This window comes from Rhodnius prolixus, unplaced genomic scaffold, assembly GCF_049639745.1.
Source record: "Rhodnius prolixus isolate KJV_2025 unplaced genomic scaffold, Rpr scaffold_30, whole genome shotgun sequence".
NCBI classification, from domain to species: domain Eukaryota; kingdom Metazoa; phylum Arthropoda; class Insecta; order Hemiptera; family Reduviidae; genus Rhodnius; species Rhodnius prolixus.
In genome coordinates, this window is record NW_027411638.1 from 293,510 (window position 1) to 299,674 (window position 6,165).

Consider the following 6,165-nt stretch of genomic DNA (forward strand, 5'->3'; position numbering starts at 1 on the left):
ATATTGGGCTTCGAGTTTGTCTTTAGACATAACTTGAGATTTTTTCGCTGATGGCTAAGCCATAAAAGAACTTAGGTGTACACTTGGACATATCAGACACTTCGCTCTTCCAGTAAGCACCTTAATCTAGTCCCAGGTGTGCCATAATTTGCACATTCCTGTTTTAAGTAACAGAACATGGTGGCCAATATTTTGAACAGTAAGTAGTAATAGGTAGTAAATGAGAGTTGTTTTTATGAATTTTAAAATAGAAAAACTAGTTTTGTTTCCTGTAGCAAGTATAATAATAACTAAGTGAAATTGCACAAAGAGTAAGTCTGTGCTTCACGCCAGCTTGTTTTTGTAAGCACACAGAGAGCAATTAATGGCGGAGGGTGTTGTTTAATAAGGACGAGGGTAGTTTAGGAGCCCTTGTGTTGTGACCTTCATGAGATTGGGTTACTTAGAGACTGCAGAACTGCACCCTTCAAACTGGGCCCTGCATCATCTACCCTTTCACTCCTTTTAGTCTTTTTTATTTACCACTATTATATTTTTTTGCGTGCCCCGGTGGCTGGCAGACAGAACTGCCAACAGAACCCTTTCACATATGGTGTGCCCAGCACCAATTCCCACCCAGAATTTACACCTGTTCACTATAACGCTCTTGCACAGATAAAAATATTTTTACAACTTTTAATTTATTAAAAACAAAAACGAATAATCTTTTTTTTTTTTAAAGAAGTAAGTCGAGATTTTAAAAGCATCATCAAATACATTCTTATCGCATCTCAACATTTACGTTTTTAAATGAGCCACATTTGTAACATGTTTCAATTTCCGCAATGAAACGTTATTGATATTAAAATTTATCGTAGCTGTTACCTGGATATTTGCTCTCAATACTAAAATATTGAAGTATCAATATTAAGGTATCTCTAATACTCATGTATTAGGTTAATGATTATCTATGGATGAAAAATTTACAAAACCAATGGGTGAAGCTGTTGCTTACAGCTTGAGTGCCGAAAAACAATTTTTTTTTAAAAAAAAAAAATGGTAGATACATTGACGAAACAAAGTACTCCATAGAAGCTGATAAAGCAGAATCGGAAAATTCCGAATAACTGCATAGTTTCCGGCTTCCCTCCACGGAAAAGACACCTTTAATAAAGGTAAACTACGATGGCTCGCACTTAGGAAGCAGAAGAATGATTCCCGAAAAAGAAGATCGATAAAATTAGCAATTCTATGGACCTACCATAGCGGAATTTCCAATCTAGCTTCCAATTATACTTATTCAAAATTGAGGGGAATATATTACTCGACCATCTTATAATTGTCATTATTATATTATCTATGTCTATATGTATGAATACAGATTAAAACAATAATAATAGTTAATTGTTTCAAATTTTCACTGCAAAAAGTGTTTGTAGTGGGTTCCATCTAATAGATATACGTATAATCCCAAAGTGGAACACAAGATCATTTGAGTTAGCCACTCCTTTTATAGGAATATATCAAGTTGAAGTTTTCTCATGTTAGTTCTTTCACAAACTCCAAAACTTTGTATCCCAATATTAGGCTTAATGCAGTTTCGAACTTCATGAAATTTTGCACAATTGTAGACACCATCTATCTCTGTATTTGAGTTTTATATCAATAAATCCAGTGCTATAGTATAGGAGATATTACTAGTTAAAGTTTTGTCATCTTAGTTCTTTCACAAACTCCAAAAGTTCGTATGCTAATATTGGGCTTTCTGCAGTTTCAAACTGCATGAAATTATGCACAATTTTAGACAATATCTATCTCTATATTTGAGTTTTATATCAATAATTCTTGTACCTTAGTATCTGTAAATAATCATTAATGTAATGATGGAATACGATTGGTGAATAAGCACGTAGCTCATGGCGACCTCTTTGCTTTTTCGTTTTGTTTTTCAAAAACCTAATTTCTACATTCACAAAAACAAATTTGAGAAAGATACAGGCTAAGAAATAATTACAGTTATTCTTTCTATAATAAAACCATATCTTATCAATAGTTAGCTCTCAATATTTCATTCGCTATTTCCTAGACAAACTAGGCAGAATTGTTTTTCCCTAATATTTGAACATCTAGAAATCTATGAAATTGTATTAAAGTAAAAATATATATATATATTTTTTTTTTTATTAAGATGATAGGTCTATGGAGATAGTGACAATATTCAGGAGTGTAATCTATCTTGAAGCGTGTTTGTTTTGATTGTAGTGATGTATGGAGCGGCCTAGTTACTGTCCGACCAATACCCGCACACCACTCCACTAAATACTTCTTAAATACCTGAGACTGATTTAATTCTATCTACGTTAGTTTGTCTTACTCTAATTATTTTAAATCATAAATCATATTATACAATAATATTCTGTGAATTTGCGGAAGAACAGGTTCCAAAAGGGTGCAGCGTATTTCTTTAAATTAGCAATTTCTACTAAATGTTCTCAATATTTCCTTGTACACTATAATAAAATGCACTTATAGGAGAGACAAGATGTTCTACTTTCCCCTACAACCCTTTCAAACATCAGCAAATGGCGGTTCAGGAAAAGAAGTGTCAACTAAGAATGATAAGACACCACCACATAAAATATCATAAGATATTTGGGGCTTTACGACACGAAAGCATGGACCTAGAACTTCTCAGAAGAAATGAGACTGGATAATACGAAATAGAAAAATGGTAAGCACCATTTTAGATAGATAAAGAATAGAGAATTATACAAAAACCACAAACATGTTGATTTAAAAAAATAAATAGAAAGTTGATTGGGGTAAAAAGAAAAAGCAGATTTGTTGTCTGTTTGGTCATTTATAGGTACCTATAATAGCGGCATTCGATGACGCAGTAGAACGGTCGAAATGATTGTAGGGAGATCTGGAAGATTATTGGGATTAGACAATGGCGGAGGATTAAAGATAAGAGAAAAGCCAGGCGACTTTTATTTAATTGCAATCGAACAGTTTGGAGACGTTTTGATGAAGTGTGCAAATACAATCGGCAGCTCTGCTGGTTGAACGATCATTATAAAGAAAACTTATAACAGATAACGACAAGGGCATTAAACAAAATTTAAAAAGAGATTTCCAACTCACAAATTTCGCTTATATCACAAACATATGCTGTCTAAATTTGTTAACACCATTTTGTTCGTTTTCAGGAAAACATTTTAATTCATGAATGTACGAAAATAACACTTCTTGTTAGGAGATGTAAGCAAAAATAATGTTTACGGATTCGGATTATAACTACGGTAAGGTAAAACGTTCTCGGACTTGCACAGTGATGGCAAAGCTATCGATGTAATTTTGTTTTTATTGTATTGGTAAAGGCTGGAAACGAAACAATCTAGACTATTGGGGTGGAAATCACTGGCCCGGTGCCTCCAGAAAAGCAAAGTCGATTTAAAAAAAAAGGTAATAAGCAAGTTTTCTGGAACAACTATTAGCAAAATTCTGAAAAAAGATGAGTCTTGAATTGCAGAAGATGAAATGTAAACAAAGTTTTAGGATAATGTCCACCAAGGTGCTTTGACAAAGAGCAATCTGTGAGGGGTTTTTCGAAGTATGATTATTGTTGGAAGGTCCACCCTACTTACCCAAACTACGCATTCACTCTGGCCATTAAAATATTCCCGTCTAATAAAAATTTGTAGCTGAAAAATGTTCAGAAAAAATCAAGATTTGCTAGCGTAAATAGGTTTTTAGCTCACTATCTAGAATTGCACAATTTTTAAAGAATATATTCATTGGAAAAACGTTGCACAAAATGTACTCAATTAAATGTAAACAAAATAATTGCATTTTGCTACTTACTTAATAAAAAAAAAAACAGTCTTTTACTTTGCTGGACAAAAATTATTATAGCACTAACTTAGCGAAGACTATAGTTTTCTTGTGTGCATTTTTGGACGATTTTCATGTAAATAACAGCAACCTTTTTCTTTTTACTTCTCTCAGTGCACTGTAAATATGATTTTTGAGGTTGGAATTAGGATTGGCAGTGGAGCATCAAAGCAAAGTGGCGATAAGTGTAGTTTGAGGCTTGCATATATGGTGTCAGTTCTAACGCCTAACCAGGGCACAATCTTTAAAAAACTGCGATATTTTCAAAGCCTGTTTATGTCAACATTACTTGTAAGGAAAAAAAAATGCGTTTACAATAATTCTCTGTAAGGGGTTAGTAAAACTTACACAAAGAATTGAACCAAGCTGTAAAAAAACTTATTATTTATTTTTGTCGAACTTTTTCCATTTGTAATGTGCCCATATAGAGGGAACATTCGTGGAAAAGCGGCAATAACAAACCCCTATGGCTATGGCCTTCAGGGACACTGGTACAAAGCGTTAAAAGTCACTAAAAGCAATCGGTTATTGTACCTGACCCTGAGAATGACCCGCGTAAGGTGCTACTTGCAAAAAGATAAGTCTACATATGACGGTCTAATGTAACATCTTTGTATGTAGAGGTAAAAAAAAAAGGGGGTTTCTGTTACTACATATTGCGAGCTATTGCACACATTAGCTTTCACACAAACGTGCACTCTAACGTTCCTTTTATGACTGCAATAAAAAAAAAGGGTGAAAATGAAAGACCCAAAACTTACCAGACCTTTCTATAAATGCGAAATTTTCTGCCAGATGTTTACAAAACGTATTGATATCCATTTTATTCTGTGACCCTCGTCGCCTTCGAAAGAGCAAGTATAGTTATATAACAGAAAATATCGCTTTTGAGGTAATCCAATTAAAGAGAAAGTAGTGTTTACAAATTATTCTGTATATTTAAATCTTTAAAAAACGAAAATTGGCTGTAAATTAAAGTTAACAACTTTATTCTTGCCAGCAAGAAGCTGGCCACAATCTGTGAGATGGGAAGTGTCACTTTGCTTAAGCAATTTTTAAGTTTTTTTACGACAACCGCTGGTAGTACACAAATTAGATTTGTAACTACTTCTGAAGCATTTTGCACAGAAAATTAAATAAAAAGATATTTTGTTTTTTACCTTAATTTTTTTAATTAATTGCGACCCCCTAAGGGAAGGGATTAGCTAACCGACTGTGTTGTCTGTAACGAGAGAACACTGTCTGGAGGCCAATCTCCGGGCGCCCATAATCTCAGATGTTGACGCGCCTAATTGCGACCCATAACAATAATAATAAATACATCGTGAAGAGATTGATGTAATGCATATTTATATCCACAGAATACGCAATGGTGACTCTAAAAGCCACACCTAAGAACTTGTTATCAAACATTGGTGCAACTATCCAGTAATTACGGTCCACGTGGAAATCGCTGTTTTTTTATGGCTGGATAGATTATCTGGATAGCTAGTATTATAGGAGAGAGCTGCAGAATTATGAAGAAAGGTTGTTAAATTTGTGTCAAGGCAGGAAAAGTTGAACACAATTAGTTAGAATACAAAAAAGTTTCTTGGGTATTTTTGGGGAGCAGGGTATCATTGGAAACCCATAAAACATTTGAGAATATTGCTTCACAATCTCTCGTTTTTGGAACGTATAACCTCAGTTTTGCTCCGTAAATAATAGAGTCGTGATACAAGAGAATTTTAATCCATCCTTCAGTTCGGGGCGCATGATTCCTTGGATTGGTCTAGGAGAGTGCGGGAGAGCAACAGAAATCTGGAATATCTTGCTCCCTAGCACCACTATCTTTCCCGGATGTGCTGAAGATGACTCACTTTGCCTACCCGTTTCATCAAGATCACGGCAAGGGAACAAGAACTCTTATTGCCTCTGTTCGATTTGCTCTTACAGAAAGTTCAACAGGAGATAGAAATGGGATTTTGATTGTATATAACAAAACGTGCGATTTATAAATATTAAAAAGTCGTGATTTTACGGAAAATCCTAAAAAAATTAAGTCATAATAGTGAACAAATTCTAGCAATAAACCGTGTAAAAGATATTTTGTTTTTCACAACACGTTTACATTTTACAAATTCATTCTTCCGCATTCTTATTATTTCTTTTAAAAAGTAAGTTATCTTTTAGTTTGCACAATATACGTGGGTCGTTTGAAAAGTCCGTGCAAAAATAAAAACTACTTAATTTTTTGGGGTAAACCTTTTTTATTTTTCAACATAGTCTCCTTTTAGGCTTATACACTTCGTC